This window comes from Protomyctophum parallelum (genome assembly GCF_964188405.1).
Source record: "Protomyctophum parallelum genome assembly, chromosome: 16".
Taxonomy (NCBI): domain Eukaryota; kingdom Metazoa; phylum Chordata; class Actinopteri; order Myctophiformes; family Myctophidae; genus Protomyctophum; species Protomyctophum parallelum.
In genome coordinates, this window is record NC_139711.1 from 21,849,416 (window position 1) to 21,874,881 (window position 25,466).

Genomic DNA, 25,466 nt, shown 5'->3' on the forward strand with positions numbered 1-25,466 from the left:
CTCAGAGAGTGTATACAAATGGAACCAAATTGACATTGACCATTGCCATTGGTTTTACAATACAATTTGGGGTCCCAGAGATAGACATGCCATTTAATAGGGGTCCGGAGCATAATGCATGTCAAACTGGGGGGTCATTGAAATTAAAATGGTTGAGAATCATTGCTAGAGCCATAAAAATCTTCTCTTATGGGGGGTCCCTGGCATATCTTTTCAAATGGGGCTCTGCGGGATAATACATGTTGATATGGGGGTCCTTGACATGGAAGGTTTGAGAACCACTGCTATAGCACACACACACACCATGAGAGAAAGCAGGCAGAGACAGAGCTGCCTCAACAGTGTAATGTATGAATGATATCACGCAGCACTGTCTGTAGACAACCCCATATGCCCTAAAGCAGTGGTTCCCAAACTATTTCATGCCAAGGACCCCCAAATTGACACTCATTATCCCGTGGACCCCCATTTGAAAATATATGCCAAGTTACATGAGGGTTTAAGACCTGAGGACGATTCTACAAATGTGTGAGGCAGGTCACTAAGCTGTTGCATAATTTAATGAAGCTGCAAGTCAACAAAGCGAACAGCATGTAATAATAGCATGTGCTACGTTTAATAACAGCATGTAATAATAGCATGTGCTACGTTTCACAGCTAGTGAGCTCAATCTTAAAGGGACACTTCACACCTTTTGCAACCAGACCGATAAACACTTTCCTGGGGGTTTTTATGTGGGTAATTGTGTGTTTTTATATATTTTAGTATTTCAAAGTGTCCATGATATGTCATGGACACTGGACTCACCTTCCTTCCTGGACTACATTTCCCATAATGCTTTGATGCACTGATCCTCCTTATGGATAGGGGGAGGGCTGTCTTGCTACAGTAGTCCAGGAAGTAAGTGAGACCAGTATCCATAAAAACACAAATATCCCACATAAAAACCCCAGGAAAGTGTTTCTTGTCTCCCAAACATCATTAAAATGAGATCTGGTAGCAAAAGGGGTGAAGTGTCCCTTTAATGGAACACATTAGTTTCTATTCAGCACAAAAAGTGGACCAGCTCAGTGGTCGTGTGCCACTGTTCGTGTTACAGCAAAACGGACTGTAAAAGCAGACCCGTCTGAAGTGAGTGGTACTGTACTGTACTGTACTGTACTGTACTGTACTGTACTGTACTGTACTGTACTGTACTGTACTGTACTGTACTGTACTGTACTGTACTGTACTGTACTGTACTGTACTGTACTGTACTGTACTGTACAAGCCCTCCTCCCTGGCCTCTGTGTCTGTGTGTTAGGCTGTGCAACAGTGCCACTTGGTGGTGAACAAACGCTATAACCCAACGCTATTTTCGTGCTCGGACACAGGGACAGACGCAGGGACACAGGGACAGACCCAGGGACACAGTGACAGACCCAGGGACACAGGGACAGACCCAGGGACACAGTGACAGACCCAGGGACACGGGGACAGACCCAGGGACACAGTGACAGACCCAGGGACACAGGGACAGACCCAGGGACACAGCCAGGGACACAGCCATACATACATAGCTGTCGGAGTGGTTGCACCAGTGTACCCAGTGCCCCAGATCAAACTTAGTCGAGTGCTTGGCACTCAGCATCAAGGGTTGAATTGGGTTAAAGTCCCTATGACATACTATAGCGTCATACTTGTACTAGTGTTGTAGTACTCGAATTATTGACTTGTCTCAAGCAAGGTTATAATAGTTTTGGTTTTTTCATTATAGTTTAGTTTTAGTTAGTTTTGACATATTTTTTTCTAATTCAGTTAGTTTTAGTTAGTTTTTAGAGCGGGTTTGCTAGTTTTAGTTTAGTTTTTATTTTGTGAAAATGCTTAGTTTTAGTTTAGTTTTAGTTTAGTTTTAGTTTAGTTTTAGTTTTTTCGTACTTTGGTTTATTTGTAACGAAGTATAGGATTAAAAAAGATCAGAGCAAGTATTGTGTAATAAAAACTCAACAAAAGATACCATTTAAAAGTATATATATTCAGTCTCTGTTGGACAATCAACCATGACATACTTCGCATATTTTCCCATCCTCATCCACAAGGCACTTGCTTGCATCTCCCACACAGTCATATTCGAAGAAATCCCATATTGGGCTGTGGTGGCCACCTGCAAGACCTCAGAAAGGAGGACACTTTTGCGGGGCTCTCTCCCCAGCCCCCCCCCCCCCCCCCCCCCAAACAGACACACACAGTGTTTAGAAAAGCGCTATAAAATTCCAGATATTATTATTATTACTATACTATTGCACGCACCTGATTTTCACCACCATCATCTCCAGCAGTATGTCCACAGAGAACATATATTTGCTAATTCAATTAACCTTTTTAAATGATGGGGTACCACAAAGGTCATTCCTTTTATAATCAATTTATTTTATTTCATGTTTAGATATGTTTTATGTTGAATCTCTTTCTTGTGGGGTTTTTTATACAGTCTTATGGTCATCGGTGTGGGACATAGAATGAAGCCAGTAGCCTATGTTCACAGTGCTTTAGCCTCCCTTTCTTTATGATGTCGAGCCATATTGCTCATTAAATGTAGTTTTTCATTTTGCATTTTTGGTTTATTTATCCCTGCATTAACTATACTAAAGTGATTGTGAGAACACACATTCCACAAAAAACAAACAGACCATCCCACTGGCAGTGTTGACAGGTTTTGGAAGAGAAACAAGCAACCATGTCTATGAAAACAAGCCCAAAAGAAGCCTGACTAGGCTTAGTAGGCTATTTTATAAAACAAGGCCAAAGTCGCTTATAATTAAGCGGACATGGCAACGTCTCCTCTCTCTTTTTAAGACAGAGGGAGTGTGGCTGGCTCGCTGCGGAGCTGAGCAGCTCTGCGGAGATTTTAATACAGAGACAACGTAAATGACAGTTATGATGGTTGAGTTGGGAGGAGGACAGGTGGTTCTAAAACCGGACTGTCCGGCGTGAAACCGGACGTCTGGCCACTCTTTCTGCCAACTTTTGCCATTTTTGCGAGATGCAAGCAGCAGCATTAAAACTTGAAGCGACCACGGGGCTGCACTGCAGAATGTAAACACGGGTCGTAAAGCGTTGTGACATGCTGCCTTACGGTGCTGAAAAGTGCCGTAAAAACGGCTCGGGAAATAAGGAAAAGAACCGAATTCATTTAAAAGGTTTATATTCTAAATGTCCGTAAGGCATATAAATATTGATAAAAAAACGATAACGAATGCCATTTTGTCTATCATTTCAGTTCGTTTTAGTTAGTTTTGTGAACACACAATACAGTTTTAGTTTAGTTATCGTTTTTTAATTTATTTTAGTTTCAGTTTAGTTTCAGTTAACTAAAATGTTTTTTTAATTCTAGTTTTCGTTTTTTCGTTAGTTATAGTTAACTATAATAACCTTGGTCTCAAGTCCACATTTTCCGTTTACTCTACCTTCTCGGTCTCGCCCTTAATTTGACTTGGACTTTTCTTTCTTTCTACATGGCCTGTGGCCTATACTCTCAGCGTGCATTCCATCTTTGGTGCAGATCGGTCCAGTTTGATCTAAAATCTCTGACAAACCAGTCATAGGGCCATAGGGAGATAGATGGGGAGTGACACTCGCGTGTCAATTGTCAATAAATCAGATTTAGGGTGGTTACATTATATACAGTGTTGAAAAATTATTGTCGACTACCTACGAAAACTAAATCAAAACTAAGCTACAATGACTAAAATGAAGACAAAATATAGAATAATATATAATAAAACTAGAATAGAATGTCAGGCATGGGCGGAGCTTGAGGGGGTTCAGGGGGTGCACTGCACTTAAACTTAACTTCTGACTGTAGTTTGTAATCATCTCTCTTATCATGATATGATGACTCGCTGTATGGCTGCAGTGCATGTGTGTATGTGTGTGAGCTGCTGTACTACCTAAATAACTCATTTTTAGGGGTTAGGGCATTGTAAAAACGCTAAAATAAAGGTGTCGTTGGCCAAGCAGTCGCACCCCCAGGCGCCAGTTCAAGCTCCGCCTATGATGTCAGGGAGGGACTAGTGGAGAAGAGATCCAGTTTGGTTGCACTCGGGTGTTGTGCTCTGAAAATAGCAGATCTACAAGCTTGCGACGCGTTGTATTTTCAGCATGCATGGTATTTTCAGCATTTTCAGCATGTGTAAAATCTGTCATTTACAACGCCATCAAGGCCTGCCAAAATACATTGTAGTCGAAAAAACCGGGGAGGTGGGTCGCGAGACATGGCCAGCAAAGCCTTTCCGGGGTCCCCCAGCCCAAAAAAACCGTAGAGAAGCCCTAGCCCTAAATAACCCCTCTTTCAAGGTGGACATCAAAAATACTTTCTCTTGGCTGGGTTCAGAATCCCATGCAAGCTCCGTTATAACTGAGGCCATTTCCCTCCTCCAGACATTTGTCACATACATTGGACCAATTCTACATTCATCCTTTCCCCAGAACGGCTTCTTTGAATGGTTGAGATTGCTCAGTGAAGCCACGTTGTTGCACAGCCATAACTCCCCTCTCTCAAAGTGAATACCGCCGTCACAGCCAGTGTTGTTTTCTTTGGCAGCAAATTTCTATTTTAGTTTTAGTCAGTCTTTTGAATGAAACTTAATTTAGTTTTAGTCACATTTTAGTCACCTGCAATGTTTTAGTGTTAGACTAGTTTTAGTCGACTAAATATCATAAGATTTTAGTCGACTAAAATGTATTTTGGCGGGCCTTATTGATGCCGATGGCTGTTTTTTTTTTTACATCTACAAGCTCACTTTAGTTTTCATCAGTGAATAAAGGTAGTCGACGAAATCAACACTGCCGTCACACAGTGCTGTACTGGATGAAAGTGTAATTTCCAGTTTTTTGAACAGTTTTGGACATAATGAGGTTTCCAACCGATAGAGGCGACATATTCATCATGTCATTATTCATTCTTTGTTGTTTCTTGTGGAACCAAACATGTCACTGCTTGTACACGTATTATTATGAGTGAGTGACAAATAAAAAAAAACTCCACAAACGGCCAGCAATACAGTCTCTGGTTAGAACTTAGAGGGGGTCATTGAAGTCGGCGGTCTTCAACGTTTTTCAGGCGAAGGACCCCCTAGCTGATCAAGGGACAGCTGAAGCAGGGAGTCGAGGAACCTCTGCAACCACTATTGTCGTTCCGACGTGATAACAGTCAGACGGGCACATGTTAAGACTCACCCATATTCATCACACCCAATACTAAGTAAACTTCATTTTTTTTTGTATACATTCTAATGTCTTACACACTTTAGTTACTGACACACAAGGGTCTATTTGGCTGGGGCCCAATGGAGAACCCCGGTAGGACGTGACATTTTCTATTTATTATTTTCTTTCACCTTTAATTTATTCGGTAAGGCCAATTGAGAGCCAGCACTCTTTTCCAATGAGGCCCTGATTACAGTGGTCGCCCCAATTCCATCTCGCCCCAGCTTTTTTCCTCCGACCTCACACCGACAGCTTGGTGCGGCGGTTCTTGTATTCTTTATTTTGATTTACTGAGAATAAGGTTAGAAATTAGTTTAGGGTTAGGCATAGTTTTACTGGGGTTAAGTTTAGGAATAGGGTTAGGTTTAGACATAGTTTTACTGAGGTTAAGGTTAGGAATAAGGTTACGTAGGTTTAACCGTTTAAGCATCATTTACTTAGATTACTTAAGGAATACCAGGCCGCGCTGTTCCGCCGGCTGTACGCCCGGGGCGAGTTGGTAAAGGGGCGAGTTGATTTGTATTCATTACAGTAAACGTAGCATACAATTTAAACACGAATACGTGTTTGTGTTCATACAGCATATCAACGCGTTGTGCTATATGTTTTAGGGGGGAAATACATGCGTACATTTCATCATTCATTCTATACCAATATACTCAAAATAGGGATGGCAGGGTTGATGTTACCGGTTCTCAATCTTAAACCTGCCAGGCCATGTTAAGTGGTCAGATGGGTGGGCTTTTGAGACTTTCTACTGGGCCCTATAATTACACAACTGAAAACAACAGGATATAAGTTCCAGTGAAGTATGAATGAACATAATCTCCCACCTATACGATGACACCTCGATGTCTTAATTATTAAAGGACAACTTTCGTTTTTTTTCCAACCAAGGTTCATGTTTTAGGTTGTTATTAGAGAAAGTAAAAGTTGAGTGTTCTTTTTTTCCTACTAGACCCCAGGAAATTACATCCGGCCCCAAAAGATCACAGGATCTACTGAATGTGAAGTAGTAGCCTACTGGGGCGAAGCCACACTGTGTGTCATAGCTCAATATGTCAGTTTGACACATTCAGTAGATCCCATGATCTTTTGTGGCCAAATATAATTTCTTGTGGTCTAGTAGGACTATAGTAAATAATAAAAAAAGAAATCGCTATAACATTTTGCCAAAGAAATACATATTTATCCCCATGCTCGAATACCCCCGCCCCCCTTTCAAAAACAGCTAAAAACCCTAAAACGAAAGAAAGCAGCAAATGAAAAATAATTAACACATCTTTTACTTTCTCTAAACAGTCTAAACATGAACCTTGGTTGAAAAAACACTAAAGTTGTCCTTTAAGCGATTATTTTTTTACCATTCGGAAAAGCTGCCCCTCTCCCTGAGCGGAGTGGGGTGGTGGGGGTGGCGGGGCTAGACCGATATAGAATGTACTACGTCACCTGATCTTTGCGGGCCAACCATGGCCCTGAGTCAGGCATGTCGGGCTCGCAGAGATGACCCCCCCACCCCCCCCGCCCCACTCCATCCCCACATACCCCTTACCCCCCTCACCCTTGCTATACCCCCCACCCCAGTTGGTATTCCTTGTGTTCATGCCTCTCCCTCCTCCACGTATATAATTGACACACTTCTTTATCTGCTATCATAATGTCGTCCTCGGGAAGACACCTTATGTCTTCTAACCTTTTGTGCCCCCCCCCCCCCCCTCACACACACAGTGACACACACACACACACACACACAAATGAATGGCCCCACTTGGTCACACTGTATCAAAAGTATAGCAGATCGACAAGCTTTGAAACACGTTTCAAGCTTATGCATTGACGTGAAAATGTTTGAGAACCACTGCTTTATAAAACAACTTCAGCCAATGATAATGCTGGACTGGCAAATGAACACCCTATAGTTGCTCATGTTGGGCCTGTTTTGTAGACATCTATATGCTTGTTTCTCTCACAAAAACAATCTGCCAACTCTGATAATGTGAAAGAGATACACTGACCAAAGAGATAGACTGACCATAAAGAGAGAAAGAAAGAGAGAGAGAAAGAGAAGGAGTAGATTATGGGGCAGTGAGTACTAGGCTATTGGGGCTAGCACAGAGACACATGACACAGCTATATATATTTAGCTTGCATTTGAAGGCACGTCGCAGACAGACCGTCACAGCTGCATGCATGCATGCATGGCCGCATTATTTCTGACTGCAAACACATGCGCCCACATTCACATTAATATCATACCTTTACTAATAACACCTTATTTCATGTATCCCATAATCCATAGACACGCGAGTCCACGTTTACAACAGCTTGACCTATATAATGATTACATTCCTTGACATGAACCATTTTGGGAACCACTGCTGTATACTGCTCCCGACGTTCAGACTTTTCTTGGTGAGAAGGGAGGTGATATAAAGTTATAAACAAATCAATCTGAGCTTCTGATGGTTTTCTGAGGTCTCAAAGCTTCTGCTCGGAGCTCGTGCATACTGTACTGTACTGTACTGTACTGTACTGTACTGTACTGTACTGTACTGTACTGTACTGTACTGTACTGTACTGTACTGTACTGTACTGTACTGTAGATTCAGCAGAAACAAGGGACTGAATTATTTTCGCTCCTATGCCACCAAAATGTGGAACGCCCTACCAACAGTCATTAAGACATGTGAATCCCTTGACTCCTTCAAAACCGCTCTCAAAGGGCACCTACGGACGGCTGCAATTCGAAACTGGCCCCCGTGAAATCGGATTCCACCCCCCCCCCCTTTGTTTTCCCCCTCACTGTATATGTTTCTTTTCCCTTTTTACCTCCTTTATGATGAATTCCTGTTCTGTTCTGTTGCTATATAGAAGTGTCTATTTGTACGTCTCTAAATGTTTTGATGAATTGAACAAGGTGGACCCTCTTGTAAACAAGTGTATAATGCTTTATTGGGTCGTCCACTCACAGTTAACAGTCTTTTGTATTGAGTTGTGCTTGAAATGTACTGTAATTCTGCAATCTGTTAATAATTATTTCAATCAATCAATCAATCAATCAATCAAATGTATTTGTACTTTATCTGAGTAATTCCAATTTCAAGTACTTTTACTTCTACTCCACCACCTCTCAGAGCCAAATATTGTACTATTGTAAAACGTTAATTACTGTAGTCACTTAGTAGATTTGGATTATTATTACAAAACTTCAGCCCTATATTATACATTTCGGTCTTTTGAAAATAGCTGATCTCACAATGCGTTGCGGCGTCGCAATGTGACACATTGTGAGCTTGTATAGATCTGATTTTCAAAAAAATTGTTTGTATACATTTGAAAACTTGAAATGGGACGTTCTGTATAATGAGTAGTTTAACTTTTGATACGTTAAGTATAGGCTATACATTTTGATGCCAATACTTTTGTACCTTTGAAGTACATTTAGAATTCCCGACTTTTGCTCGTAACCAAGTATTTATAGATTGCTTTTATACTTAAGTAAAACAAATGTGAGTACTTTTTCCCATCACTGTTCGTGTACCTCCAGATGTCCTGACTCAGTCTCCGAACTGTAGTCCAGAACGCCTTTCCATACCGGAAGATGTTCTTGCGTCAGAAGGGGTACACTAACCCCATGTGTACGTTATGTGTGTGTGTGTTTGTATGGTTCCTCTATATATAATCTGGTAAGCAAAGCAAAAGATTGCCGTTGCTCATGATTTTTTGCACTTTAACATGACACAGCAAATAGAAACGCACGCACGCACACACGCACACGGAGTATGACCCAGACCCACAGAGGGGGGGGGGGGGGGGGGGGGGGGCATTCACCCCAAAATAGCAGATCTACAAACTCTAAAGTTTATATCTGCTCTGCTATTTTTGCCAAAGGCATTTGCTGTAGACATGCTGAAAGCGGTCAGTTGTAACTCTAGTCAATATTTCACTGAGACTAAAGGGTTAATTTTAAGTGGTTAACTGTGCATAATGGGGAGGGGGGCTTAAAACAGAGGTCCAAATCCTTACCCGTCAGTCCTGTCCGGTGGTCCCAGCAGCAGGAAACAACAACGACATCAACAGAGGTACTAATCCAACAGGGAAGTCGTGAATGCTCCAAACCAAATGTGCGTGAAGGTGTGACGGTTAGTTTGCCAGTCACTCCTAACCCCTTCGATGCGAGGCCTTGGGACCCTCCCCTGCTCCAAGAGAACTGACACGCACAGCACACACACAACTGGGAAGTGTGTGTGGGCTTGGGGTGGGGAGGGGTTGAGTTGGGGGTGCTGGAGGGGTAAAACTGGGGATTGAGTTGAGTAATAATGTACGTAGGCGGAGCAGAGTAGTAAATACTCAAAAGTTGAATGACCCCCCCCCTCCCCCGCGCCCAGCCCAGCCCCACCCCAGGCCAGGAAGACCTATCCAATCCAATCCACTTTATTTATATAGCACGTTTCAAAACTCAGGGTTTACAAAGTGCTGTACAGGAGAAAATAAAAACAAATACACTATAGTTCACCTAATGAACCTAATGAACAGTAACGATACGCGCACAGCCGCGCACATACAAGAGAAAGGAGGGGGGGAGCGGGTTTGAAAAGGGGTGGATCAGGGGGTCAGAAGAAGAGCTGAGAGGTGAAAGTTCAGGCATTGTGCACAGTGCACCTATACACATGTAGCCCCTAGGGCCATGCATGCAAGGGGGCAACTTTCAACTGTATATAGCATGATTTTAAATGGTGTCATTTGATTGATTATGTGATCGACTGTTGTCACCGACACGGATTTGGGGTTGCTCCTCCCCACCCAGTCATGGTCGTCTGATCTCTGCATGGTCTCTTTGTTGGTGCGCACGTGGCCTATAGCATGTAGACCACAGTTATCTGTTTACAAATATCGAGACTGCATACACGCACTGGTGCCGGTTTCATGTAATCGATTCCCAACAGATCATTGCTGGTTTCTGTTCATTCAACGTCGTCCTGTGTGTTGGCTGGACAGCCACTCGAGTGGGAAAAGCCACAAAAATGTGGAAAGCCCTACGAGAAATCATAGAAGAATGACCCTTCCAAACCGCTCTCAAAGAGCAGTTACAGGTGGCTGAAATTCAAAACTGGCCCAATAAAAAGTCAAAGCCCATATAGGCCAAATATTTATTTATTTTCCCAACTGTTTATATGATGTTCTTGCATAGTGCTGCATATTTGTATGTCATTCAATGTTTCGATGAGTTGAATATGAAGGACCCCTTAATGTAAACAAGAAAATATAGGCCTTCTTGGATTAGAATCTTCGTAGCAGACCTTGTATGGAACTGTACCTTCCTGTGCTTTTTTCTACATACTGTAGTATTCAATAAAAACAAAAAACAAAACCTACTTTGTTGCGGGGAATAGCAGAAGTACAAGATCACGATGCATCGAGGATGCGACCTGATGTGAGCTTGTAGGTCTGCTATTCTCTGGCGTTCTTGATGGATAAATGTAGTTTTATTGCCTGCAGCTGTGCGAGCAGGCAGCCTCTATTGCTGATCTAATGTTGGCATGAGGAGGGTACTCCCTCTTTCTTTGATGTTTCGCCCAGGTGGGCGTGGTTATATGCCTAAACCCTAACCTTTAACCTCATAAAAACTATGGCTAAACCTAACCTTAACCTCACAGAAACTATGGCTAAACCTAACCTTAAAGGAGAATTCCGGACCAACCGTTTTCTTGCCTTGATTGATATCCAAGAATGAGTGGTAGAATGAGCTCTCGTCATCCTGCTAAATACCTAACCGACACTGACTTCGCTGATGACATCGCACTGGAATACACTCAGGCTCTCCTTCAGTCTCTTGAGCAGGCCTCCACTCCAACTGTGTTGGTCTTTATCTCAACGAGACGAAAATGCGTGAATGAATGCGTAAATATACTGTATGCAAATCCAACAATAACCACATTATAAAAACACTTAACAACACTACAACACTATATATGAAAGTATTTGGGTTCATATATATCTTCTTCCCAAAATGACTTTCAAACTAGGAAGGTTATGGCCTGGTCAGCCTGCAATGACATGCATAACATTTGGTCATCCCAGCTTAGTAAGATGTTAAAGGTAAAAATATTTTGGACGACCGATTCTACTCTATGGCTCCGAGACACTTTCAGAGAAATGTTTGGATGGCACTTACTGTCTTAGAAGAGCCACCCATCGACTAATATACAGCAACCTTCCCCGTGTTTCTTCACTAGTCCGATCCAGAAGAACACAGTTTGCCAGCCACTGCTACAGAGCTGATCATGAGGTTATATATTCCCTTCTTCTCTAGTCAAGGCAGGATTTCAGAAAATTTGCTTATTTAAAGTACTGCAGGCAAATCGTGTTAATTTATGGCATACATGTTTTCTAGGGGTATTAAGGTCTGCTGAATCCAAATCTGCTGTATGCCAAACTCAAAAATGGATGCTAAGCCCTCAAAATGGACCATTTAAAGATGGCGGCCACCACTATGCTGAAACATAATAAAACGCCTATATTTTGGACTAAACAAGGTAGAAATATAGACTGAAATGTGTAATTTTTTTTATGTTTTCATATATGGGGAATCCAATTCAATATTCTGATTTGAAATCGAGTGTGAGGAAATTGCTTAAAATTCATACATATTGTGAAAATTGTCATTTATTGGCGAATATTTTTCCAACCAACTTTATGCAATAATTTATGTTCACAATAATTATGAACATAATGTGTCATTATACAAAGGTAACCAACTCCATAATTCTTGTGAAGAAACTGCTTAAAAATAATATTGCATGCCTGTGGTATAAACTAAAATATCAGCCATTAACATTTGGCCCAGACCGGCCCACCAGAGGGTCAGCCCACTGGGCATATGCCTGGTACGTTTAATAATAATAATAATAATGCTCTAATGATTTAGCTAGGGCACCCAAGTCGGCGACCTTCAGGGTCGCCACAGCAGCCAATTCCAATATGGCCACCACATATAAACGGTGTGGGCTGTAATGTTTAAACCAGATGATCAACATATGCATATTGTGTATTTCACATTTTGGTGGACATGAAAAGGAATCTTTGAAAGGTGTCATAGTTTTAGAAATATAGTGCTTTCAAATTTGAGACTTTTATAATGGGGCTCAATGGCAGATTTTGGCACGTCAAAAAATCACTTTCACCTAGAAACTCCATTCACACTTTTTATTATTCAGCTTACTGTGGAGACACATGCTGGAACTTTTTACTTTGAAATGTTTTGTAGTTTCTGAGTTATTTAACTTAAACGCCCAATGCATTATCTCTGGCAATAGCACAAACTTTGGCATGCTACTAGTCCTACATACTTAAACCTACCAACCCCATTCTAGCCTCCTTAGGTTCATCTTATGGTGGACATGTTTGCCTGAAAAGGAATCTTTGAAATGTTTCATAGTTTTAGAAATATAGTGCTTTCAAATTTACAATGCGGCTCAATGGCAGACATTGGCACGTCAAAAATTACTTTCACCTAGAAACTCCATTCACACTTTTTATTATTCAGCTTACTGTGGAGACTTGGAGTAAAGCCTCAGTGCGTAGGCGGCCCGTTGACTAAACAAAGAGCTAAAAGCTAGTTAGCTTCCCGCGCGAGCGGGAAGCTAACTAGCTGTGAAGTAAACTAGTTTCCAGAACGTAAAATAATTTGCCGTACGTTATGGGCTATAGCCCATGTTCAAAAATGATGAAAAACGAGGTTAAAAAAAGATAATCAAAAATTCAAAAAACGATGGGCTATAACCCATGTTTTTTTTTTTTTTTTTTTTTTTAAACCTCAAAAATGATGAAAAACGGCGTGCTATAGTATGCCGTACGGTATGGGCCATGGTAAAAAATGATGAAAAACGAGGATGATTTTTTTAATAAAAAGAAACGATGGGCTATAACCCATGTTTCTTTTTTTTCATTCTTTCCAAATCCTCAAAAATGATGAAAAACGGCGTGCTACAGTATGCCGTACGATATGGGCTATTAGACGAGCGTCTAAAAATGGGATAAAAAATGTCTATTTTTAGACGTTTTTTAGACATCTATTTTTGGACGTTTTTTAGACATCTATTTTTAGACGTTTTTTATCCCATTTTTAGACGCACGTCTAATAGCCGGCTATTGCTCAGTGGGATGGTCAAAAATTATGAAAAACGAGGATTCAAAAGAAAATCAAAAAATCAAAAGACGATGGGCTATAACCCGTGTTTTTTTTTTATTATTCCTCAAAAATGATGAAAAACGGCGTGCTATAGTATGCCGTACGGTATGGGCTATAGCCCATGGTCAAAAATGATGAAAAACAAGGATAAAAAAATAATTCAAAACTTCAAAAATTAAAAAAACGATGGGCTATAACCCATGTTTTTTTATTTTTTTATTTTTTTCAAATCCTCAAAAATGATGAAAAACGGCGTGCTATAGTATGCCGTACAGTATGGGCTATTAGACGAGCGTCTAAAAATGGGATAAAAACGTCTAAAAATAGACGTCTAAAACACGTCTAAAAATAGACGTGTTTTAGACGTCTATTTTTAGACGTGTTTTATCCCATTTTTGACCATGGGCTATAGCCCATACCGTACGGCATACTATAGCACGCCGTTTTTCATCATTTTTAAAGATTTGAAAAAAGAAATTAAAAAATCAAAAAACGATGGGCTATAAGCCTATAACCCATCGGTTTTTTTTTTTCCATTTTTTTCAAATCCTTAAAAAAGAATGAAAAACGGCATGCTATAGTATGCCGTACGGTATGGGCTATTAGACGAGCGTTTAAAAATGGGATAAAAACGTCTAAAAATAGACGTCTAAAACACGTCTAAAAATAGACGTGTTTTAGACGTCTATTCTTAGACGTGTTTTATCCCATTTTTGACCATGGGCTATAGCCCATACCGTACGGCATACTATAATACGCCGTTTTTCATCATTTTTGAGGATTTGAAAAAAAATCTAAAAATCTAAAAACTATGGGCTATAACCCATAGTTTTTTTTTTTTTCATTTTTTTCAAATCCTCAAAAATGATGAAAAACGGCGTGCTATAGTATGCCGTACGGTATGGGCTATTAGACGAGCGTCTAAAAATGGGAGAAAAACGTCTAAAAATAGACGTCTAAAACACGTCTAAAAATAGACGTGTTTTAGACGTCTATTTTTAGACCTTTTTTATCCCATTTTTGACCATGGTCTATAGCCCATACCGTACGGTATACTATAGCACGCCGTTTTTCATCATTTTTGAGGATTTGAAAAAAATCTAAAAATCAAAAAACGATGGGCTATTACCCATCGTTTTTTTCTTTTTTTTAATTTTTTTCAAATCCTCAAAAATGATGAAAAACGGCGTGCTATAGTATGCCGTACGGTATGGGCTATTAGACGAGCGTCTAAAAATGGGATAAAAACGTCTAAAAATAGACGTCTAAAACACGTCTAAAAATAGACGTGTTTTAGACGTCTATTTTTAGACCTTTTTTATCCCATTTTTTACCATGGTCTATAGCCCATACCGTACGGTATACTATAGCACGCCGTTTTTCATCATTTTTGAGGATTTGAAAAAAAATCAAAAAATCTAAAAACGATGGGCTATAACCCATGTTTTTTTTTTTTTTTTTCATTTTTTTCAAATCCTCAAAAATGATGAAAAACGGCGTGCTATAGTATGCCGTACGGTATTGGCTATTAGACGAGCGTCTAAAAATGGGATAAAAACGTCTAAAAATAGACGTCTAAAACACGTCTAAAAATAGACGTGTTTTAGACGTCAATTTTTAGACCTTTTTTTATCCCATTTTTGACCATGGTCTATAGCCCATACCGTACGGTATACTATAGCACGCCGTTTTTCATCATTTTTGAGGATTTGAAAAAAAATCTAAAAACGATGGGCTATAACCCATCGGTTTTTTTTTTTTTTTTTTTTTTTTCAAATCCTCAAAAATGATGAAAAACGGCGTGCTATAGTATGCCGTACGGTATTGGCTATTAGACGAGCGTCTAAAAATGGGATAAAAACGTCTAAAAATAGACGTCTAAAACACGTCTAAAAATAGACGTGTTTTAGACGTCTATTTTTAGACCTTTTTTATCCCATTTTTGACCATGGTCTATAGCCCATACCGTACGGTATACTATAGCACGCCGTTTTTCATCATTTTTGAGGATTTGAAAAAAAATCTAAAAATCTAAAAACGATGGGCTATAACCCATCTTTTTTTTCTTTTTTTTTCTTCAAATCCTCAAAATGATGAAAAACGGCGTGCTATAGTATGCCGTACGGTATGGGCTATTAGACGAGCGTCTAAAAATGGGATAAAAACGTCTAAAAATAGACGTCTAAAACACGTCTAAAAATAGACGTGTTTTAGACGTCTATTTTTAGACCTTTTTTATCCCATTTTTGACCATGGTCTATAGCCCATACCGTACGGTATACTATAGCACGCCGTTTTTCATCATTTTTGAGGATTTGAAAAAAAATCTAAAAACGATGGGCTATAACCCATCGGTTTTTTTTTTTTTTTCATTTTTTTCAAATCCTCAAAAATGATGAAAAACGGCGTGCTATAGTATGCCGTACGGTATTGGCTATTAGACGAGCGTCTAAAAATGGGATAAAAACGTCTAAAAATAGACGTCTAAAACACGTCTAAAAATAGACGTGTTTTAGACGTCTATTTTTAGACCTTTTTTATCCCATTTTTGACCATGGTCTATAGCCCATACCGTACGGTATACTATAGCACGCCGTTTTTCATCATTTTTGAGGATTTGAAAAAATGGGCTATAGACCATGGTCAAAAATGGGATTCAAAAGGTCTAAAAATAGACGTCTAAAACACGTCTATTTTTAGACGTGTTTTAGACGTCTATTTTTAGACGTTTTTATCCCATTTTTAGACGCTCGTCTAATAGCCCATACCGTACGGCATACTATAGCACGCCGTTTTTCATCATTTTTGAGGATTTGAAAAAAAATCTAAAAATCTAAAAACGATGGGCTATAACCCATATTTTTTTTTTTTTTTTTTTTTCAAATCCTCAAAATGATGAAAAACGGCGTGCTATAGTATGCCGTACGGTATGGGCTATTAGACGAGCGTCTAAAAATGGGATAAAAACGTCTAAAAATAGACGTCTAAAACACGTCTAAAAATAGACGTGTTTTAGACGTCTATTTTTAGACCTTTTGAATCCCATTTTTGACCATGGTCTATAGCCCATACCGTACGGTATACTATAGCACGCCGTTTTTCATCATTTTTGAGGATTTTAAAAAAAATCTAAAAATCTAAAAACGATGGGCTATAACCCATCTTTTTTTTTTTTTTTTTTTTTTTTAATCCTCAAAATGATGAAAAACGGCGTGCTATAGTATGCCGTACGGTATGGGCTATTGGACGAGCGTCTAAAAATGGGATAAAAACGTCTAAAAATAGACGTCTAAAACACGTCTAAAAATAGACGTGTTTTAGACGTCTATTTTTAGACGTGTTTTATCCTATTTTTGACCATGGGCTATAGCCCATACTGTACGGCATACTATAGCACGCCGTTTTTCATCATTTTTGAGGATTTGAAAAAAAATCTAAAAATCTAAAAACGATGGGCTATAACCCATCGTTGTTTAAAATGATGAAAAACGGCGTGCTATAGTATGCCGTACGGTATGGGCTATTAGACGAGCGTCTAAAAATGGGATAAAAACGTCTAAAAATAGACGTCTAAAACACGTCTAAAAATAGACGTGTTTTAGACGTCTATTTTTAGACGTGTTTTATCCTATTTTTGACCATGGGCTATAGCCCATACTGTACGGCATACTATAGCACGCCGTTTTTCATCATTTTTGAGGATTTGAAAAAAAATCTAAAAATCTAAAAACGATGGGCTATAACCCATCGTTGTTTTTTTTTTCTTTTTTTTCAAATCCTCAAAAATGATGAAAAACGGCGTGCTATAGTATGCCGTACGGTATGGGCTATTAGACGAGCGTCTAAAAATGGGATAAAAACGTCTACAAATAGACGTCTAAAACACGTCTAAAAATAGACGTGTTTTAGACGTCTATTTTTAGACGTGTTTTATCCTATTTTTGACCATGGGCTATAGCCCATACTGTACGGCATACTATAGCACGCCGTTTTTCATCATTTTTGAGGATTTGAAAAAAAATCTAAAAATCTAAAAACGATGGGCTATAACCCATCGTTGTTTTTTTTTCCTTTTTTTTCAAATCCTCAAAAATGATGAAAAACGGCGTGCTATAGTATGCCGTACGGTATGGGCTATTAGACGAGCGTCTAAAAATGGGATAAAAACGTCTAAAAATAGACGTCTAAAACACGTCTAAAAATAGACGTATTTTAGACGTCTATTTTTAGACGTTTTTTATCCCATTTTTGACCATGGGCTATAGCCCATACCGTACGGCATACTATAGCACGCCGTTTTTCATCACTTTTGAGGATTTGAAAAAAAATAAAAAAATCAAAAAACGATGGGCTATAACCCATCGTTTTGTTTTTTTTCATTTTTTTCAAATCCTCAAAAAGAATGAAAAACGGCGTGCTATAGTATGCCGTACGGTATGGGCTATTAGACGAGCGTCTAAAAATGGGATAAAAACGTCTAAAAATAGACGTCTAAAACACGTCTAAAAATAGACGTGTTTTAGACGTCTATTTTTAGACCTTTTTTATCCCATTTTTGACCATGGTCTATAGCCCATACCGTACGGTATACTATAGCACGCCGTTTTTCATCATTTTTGAGGATTTGAAAAAAAATCTAAAAATCTAAAAACGATGGGCTATAACCCATCGTTTTTTTTTTTCTATTTTTTTCAAATCCTCAAAAATGATGAAAAACGGCGTGCTATAGTATGCCGTAGGGTATGGGCTATTAGACGAGCGTCTAAAAATGGGATAAAAACGTCTAAAAATAGACGTCTAAGAATAGACGTGTTCTAGACGTCTATTTTTTTGACGTTTTTTATCCCATTTTTGACCATGGGCTATAGCCCATACCGTACGGCATACTATAATCCGCCGTTTTTCATCATTTTTGAGGATTTGAAAAAAATCTAAAAATCTAAAAACGATGGGCTATAACCCATAGTTTTTTTTTTTTCATTTTTTTCAAATCCTCAAAAATGATGAAAAACAGCGTGCTATAGTATGCCGTACGGTATGGGCTATTAGACGAGCGTCTAAAAATGGGATAAAAACGTCTAAAAATAGACGTCTAAAACACGTCTAAAAATAGACGTGTTTTAGACGTCTATTTTTAGACCTTTTGAATCCCATTTTTGACCATGGTCTATAGCCCATACCGTACGGTATACTATAGCACGCCGTTTTTCATCATTTTTGAGGATTTTAAAAAAAATCTAAAAATCTAAAAACGATGGGCTATAACCCATCTTTTTTTTTTTTTTTTTTTTTTTTAATCCTCAAAATGATGAAAAACGGCGTGCTATAGTATGCCGTACGGTATGGGCTATTGGACGAGCGTCTAAAAATGGGATAAAAACGTCTAAAAATAGACGTCTAAAACACGTCTAAAAATAGACGTGTTTTAGACGTCTATTTTTAGACGTGTTTTATCCTATTTTTGACCATGGGCTATAGCCCATACTGTACGGCATACTATAGCACGCCGTTTTTCATCATTTTTGAGGATTTGAAAAAAAATCTAAAAATCTAAAAACGATGGGCTATAACCCATCGTTGTTTAAAATGATGAAAAACGGCGTGCTATAGTATGCCGTACGGTATGGGCTATTAGACGAGCGTCTAAAAATGGGATAAAAACGTCTAAAAATAGACGTCTAAAACACGTCTAAAAATAGACGTGTTTTAGACGTCTATTTTTAGACGTGTTTTATCCTATTTTTGACCATGGGCTATAGCCCATACTGTACGGCATACTATAGCACGCCGTTTTTCATCATTTTTGAGGATTTGAAAAAAAATCTAAAAATCTAAAAACGATGGGCTATAACCCATCGTTGTTTTTTTTTTCTTTTTTTTCAAATCCTCAAAAATGATGAAAAACGGCGTGCTATAGTATGCCGTACGGTATGGGCTATTAGACGAGCGTCTAAAAATGGGATAAAAACGTCTACAAATAGACGTCTAAAACACGTCTAAAAATAGACGTGTTTTAGACGTCTATTTTTAGACGTGTTTTATCCTATTTTTGACCATGGGCTATAGCCCATACTGTACGGCATACTATAGCACGCCGTTTTTCATCATTTTTGAGGATTTGAAAAAAAATCTAAAAATCTAAAAACGATGGGCTATAACCCATCGTTGTTTTTTTTTTCCTTTTTTTTCAAATCCTCAAAAATGATGAAAAACGGCGTGCTATAGTATGCCGTACGGTATGGGCTATTAGACGAGCGTCTAAAAATGGGATAAAAACGTCTAAAAATAGACGTCTAAAACACGTCTAAAAATAGACGTATTTTAGACGTCTATTTTTAGACGTTTTTTATCCCATTTTTGACCATGGGCTATAGCCCATACCGTACGGCATACTATAGCACGCCGTTTTTCATCACTTTTGAGGATTTGAAAAAAAATAAAAAAATCAAAAAACGATGGGCTATAACCCATCGTTTTGTTTTTTTTCATTTTTTTCAAATCCTCAAAAAGAATGAAAAACGGCGTGCTATAGTATGCCGTACGGTATGGGCTATTAGACGAGCGTCTAAAAATGGGATAAAAACGTCTAAAAATAGACGTCTAAAACACGTCTAAAAATAGACGTGTTTTAGACGTCTATTTTTAGACCTTTTTTATCCCATTTTTGACCATGGTCTATAGCCCATACCGTACGGTATACTATAGCACGCCGTTTTTCATCATTTTTGAGGATTTGAAAAAAAATCTAAAAATCTAAAAACGATGGGCTATAACCCATCGTTTTTTTTTTTCTATTTTTTTCAAATCCTCAAAAATGATGAAAAACGGCGTGCTATAGTATGCCGTAGGGTATGGGCTATTAGACGAGCGTCTAAAAATGGGATAAAAACGTCTAAAAATAGACGTCTAAGAATAGACGTGTTCTAGACGTCTATTTTTTTGACGTTTTTTATCCCATTTTTGACCATGGGCTATAGCCCATACCGTACGGCATACTATAATCCGCCGTTTTTCATCATTTTTGAGGATTTGAAAAAAATCTAAAAATCTAAAAACGATGGGCTATAACCCATAGTTTTTTTTTTTTCATTTTTTTCAAATCCTCAAAAATGATGAAAAACAGCGTGCTATAGTATGCCGTACGGTATGGGCTATTAGACGAGCGTCTAAAATTTGGATAAAAACGTCTAAAAATAGACGTCTAAAACACGTCTAAAAATAGACGTGTTTTAGACGTCTATTTTTTGACGTTTTTTATCCCATTTATGACCATGGGCTATAGCCCATACCGTACGGCATACTATAGCACGCCGTTTTTCATCATTTTTGAGGATTTGAAAAAAAATCTAAAAATCTAAAAACGATGGGCTATAACCCATCGTTTTTTTTTTTTTTTCATTTTTTTCAAATCCTCAAAAATGATGAAAAACAGCGTGCTATAGGATGCCGTACGGTATGGGCTATTAGACGAGCGTCTAAAAATGGGATAAAAACGTCTAAAAATAGACGTCTAAAACACGTCTAAAAATAGACGTGTTTTAGACGTCTATTCTTTGACGTTTTTTATCCCATTTTTGACCATGGGCTATAGCCCATACCGTACGGCATACTATAGTACGCCGTTTTTCATCATTTTTGAGGATTTGAAAAAAAAATCAAAAAATCAAAAAACGATGGGCTATAACCCATCGGTTTTTTTTTTTCATTTTTTTCAAATCCTCAAAAATGATGAAAAACTGCGTGCTATAGTATGCCGTACGGTATGGGCTATTAGACGAGCGTCTAAAAATGGGATAAAAACGTCTAAAAATAGACGTCTAAAACACGTCTAAAAATAGACGTGTTTTAGACGTCTATTTTTAGACGTGTTTTATCCTATTTTTGACCATGGGCTATAGCCCATACTGTACGGCATACTATAATACGCCGTTTTTCATATACTATATCCCATTTTTGACCATGGGCTATAGCCCATACCGTACGGCATACTATAATACGCCGTTTTTCATCATTTTTGAGGATTTGAAAAAAATCTAAAAATCTAAAAACGATGGGCTATAACCCATATTTTTTTTTTTTTCATTTTTTTCAAATCCTCAAAAATGATGAAAAACGGCGTGCTATAGTATGCCGTAGGGTATGGGCTATTAGACGAGCGTCTAAAAATTGGATAAAAACGTCTAAAAATAGACGTCTAAAACACGTCTAAAAATAGACGTGTTTTAGACGTCTATTTTTTGACGTTTTTTATCCCATTTTTGACCATGGGCGCCCATACCGTACGGCATACTATAGTACGCCGTTTTTCATCATTTTTGAGGATTTGAAAAAAAATCTAAAAATCAAAAAACGATGGGCTATAACCCATCGTTTTTTTTTCTTCATTTTTTTCAAATCCTCAAAAATGATGAAAAACGGCGTGCTATAGTATGCCTTACGGTATGGGCTATTAGACGAGCGTCTAAAAATGGGATAAAAACGTCTAAAAATAGACGTCTAAAACACGTCTAAAAATAGACGTGTTTTAGACGTCTATTTTTTAGACGTTTTCTATCCCATTTTTGACCATGGGCTATAGCCCATACCGTACGGCATACTATAGTACGCCGTTTTTCAACGTTTTTGAGGATTTGAAAAAAAAATCAAAAAATCAAAAAACTATGGGCTATAACCCATCGTTTTTTTTTTTTCCATTTTTTTCAAATCCTCAAAAATGATGAAAAACAGCGTGCTATAGTATGCCGTACGGTATGGGCTATTAGACGAGCGTCTAAAAATGGGATAAAAACGTCTAAAAATAGACGTCTAAAACACGTCTAAAAATAGACGTGTTTTAGACATCTATTTTTAGACGTTTTTTATCCCATTTTTGACCATGGGCTATAGCCCATACTGTACGGCATACTATAGCACGCCGTTTTTCATCATTTTTGAGGATTTGAAAAAAAATCTAAAAATCAAAAAACGATGGGCTATAACCCATCGTTTTTTTTTCTTTTTTTTTTCAAATCCTCAAAAATGATGAAAAACGGCGTGCTATAGTATGCCATACGGTATGGGCTATTAGACGAGCGTCTAAAAATGGGATAAAAACGTCTAAAAATAGACGTCTAAAACACGTCTAAAAATAGACGTGTTTTAGACGTCTATTTTTTGACGTTTTTTATCCCATTTATGACCATGGGCTATAGCCCATACCGTACGGCATACTATAGCACGCCGTTTTTCATCATTTTTGAGGATTTGAAAAAAAATCTAAAAATCTAAAAACGATGGGCTATAACCCATCGTTTTTTTTTTTTTTTCATTTTTTTCAAATCCTCAAAAATGATGAAAAACAGCGTGCTATAGGATGCCGTACGGTATGGGCTATTAGACGAGCGTCTAAAAATGGGATAAAAACGTCTAAAAATAGACGTCTAAAACACGTCTAAAAATAGACGTGTTTTAGACGTCTATTCTTTGACGTTTTTTATCCCATTTTTGACCATGGGCTATAGCCCATACCGTACGGCATACTATAATACGCCGTTTTTCATCATTTTTGAGGATTTGAAAAAAAATCAAAAAATCAAAAAACGATGGGCTATAACCCATCGGTTTTTTTTTTCATTTTTTTCAAATCCTCAAAAATGATGAAAAACTGCGTGCTATAGTATGCCGTACGGTATGGGCTATTAGACGAGCGTCTAAAAATGGGATAAAAACGTCTAAAAATAGACGTCTAAAACACGTCTAAAAATAGACGTGTTTTAGACGTCTATTTTTAGACGTGTTTTATCCTATTTTTGACCATGGGCTATAGCCCATACTGTACGGCATACTATAATACGCCGTTTTTCATATACTATATCCCATTTTTGACCATGGGCTATAGCCCATACCGTACGGCATACTATAATACGCCGTTTTTCATCATTTTTGAGGATTTGAAAAAAATCTAAAAATCTAAAAACGATGGGCTATAACCCATAGTTTTTTTTTTTTCATTTTTTTCAAATCCTCAAAAATGATGAAAAACAGCGTGCTATAGTATGCCGTACGGTATGGGCTATTAGACGAGCGTCTAAAAATGGGATAAAAACGTCTAAAAATAGACGTCTAAAACACGTCTAAAAATAGACGTGTTTTAGACGTCTATTCTTTGACGTTTTTTATCCCATTTTTGACCATGGGCTATAGCCCATACCGTACGGCATACTATAGTACGCCGTTTTTCATCATTTTTGAGGATTTGAAAAAAAATCAAAAAATCAAAAAACGATGGGCTATAACCCATCGGTTTTTTTTTTCATTTTTTTCAAATCCTCAAAAATGATGAAAAACTGCGTGCTATAGTATGCCGTACGGTATGGGCTATTAGACGAGCGTCTAAAAATGGGATAAAAACGTCTAAAAATAGACGTCTAAAACACGTCTAAAAATAGACGTGTTTTAGACGTCTATTTTTAGACGTGTTTTATCCTATTTTTGACAATGGGCTATAGCCCATACTGTACGGCATACTATAATACGCCGTTTTTCATATACTATATCCCATTTTTGACCATGGGCTATAGCCCATACCGTACGGCATACTATAATACGCCGTTTTTCATCATTTTTGAGGATTTGAAAAAAACTCTAAAAATCTAAAAACGATGGGCTATAACCCATAGTTTTTTTTTTTCATTTTTTTCAAATCCTCAAAAATGATGAAAAACAGCGTGCTATAGTATGCCGTACGGTATGGGCTATTAGACGAGCGTCTAAAAATGGGATAAAAACGTCTAAAAATAGACGTCTAAAACACGTCTAAAAATAGACGTGTTTTAGATTTGAAAAAAAAATCAAAAAATCAAAAAACGATGGGCTATAACCCATCGTTTTTTTTTTTTTTTTTTTTTTTTTTAAATCCTCAAAAATGATGAAAAACGGCGTACTATAGTATGCCGTAGGGTATGGGCTATTAGACGAGCGTCTAAAAATGGGATAAAAACGTCTAAAAATAGACGTCTAAAACACGTCTAAAAATAGACGTGTTTTAGACATCTATTTTTCGACGTTTTTTTATCCCATTTTTGACCATGGGCTATAGCCCATACCGTACGGCATACTATAGCACGCCGTTTTTCATCATTTTTGAGGATTTGAAAAAAAATCTAAAAATCAAAAAACGATGGGCTATAACCCATCGTTTTCTTTTTTTTTCCCATTTTTTTCAAATCCTTAAAAATGATGAAAAACAGCATGCTATAGTATGCCGTACGGTATGGGCTATTAGACGAGCGTCTAAAAATGGGATAAAAACGTATAAAAATAGACGTCTAAAACACGTCTAAAAATAGACGTGTTTTAGACGTTTAGACGTCTATTTTTACACGTTTTTAATCCCATTTATGACCATGGGCTATAGCCCATACCTTACGGCATACTATAGCACGCCGTTTTTCATCATTTTTGAGGATTTGAAAAAAAATCTAAAAATCTAAAAACGATGGGCTATAACCCATCGTTTTTTGTTTTTTTTCATTTTTTTCAAATCCTCAAAAATGATGAAAAACGGCGTGCTATAGTATGCCGTAGGGTATGGGCTATTAGACGAGCGTCTAAAAATGGGATAAAAACGTCTAAAAATAGACGTCTAAAACACGTCTAAAAATAGACGTGTTTTAGACGTCTATTCTTTGACGTTTTTTATCCCATTTTTGACCATGGGCTATAGCCCATACCGTACGGCATACTATAGTACGCCGTTTTTCATAATTTTTGAGGATTTGAAAAAAAATCAAAAAATCAAAAAACTATGGGCTATAACCCATCGTTTTATTTTTTTCAAATCCTCAAAAATGATGAAAAACAGCGTGCTATAGTATGCCGTAGGGTATGGGCTATTAGACGAGCGTCTAAAAATGGGATCAAAACGTATAAAAATAGACGTCTAAAACACGTCTAAAAATAGACGTGTTTTAGACGTTTAGACGTCTATTTTTAGACGTTTTTAATCCCATTTATGACCATGGGCTATAGCCCATACCTTACGGCATAC

At 38.0% G+C, this 25,466-nt stretch overlaps 1 protein-coding gene across 2 annotated transcripts in view; it reads right to left on the reverse strand.

The window, feature by feature from the left end:
* Nucleotides 1-9,438, reverse strand: part of myot (myotilin) — a 62,176-nt gene extending 52,738 nt beyond the window's left edge. For both annotated transcript variants that reach the window (XM_083786009.1, XM_083786010.1), the window contains exon 1: nucleotides 9,274-9,438. The gene's annotated coding sequence lies outside the window, so the exon portion shown is untranslated. The remainder of the gene's footprint in view (nucleotides 1-9,273) is intronic.
* Between the last annotated feature and the right edge of the window lie 16,028 nt (nucleotides 9,439-25,466).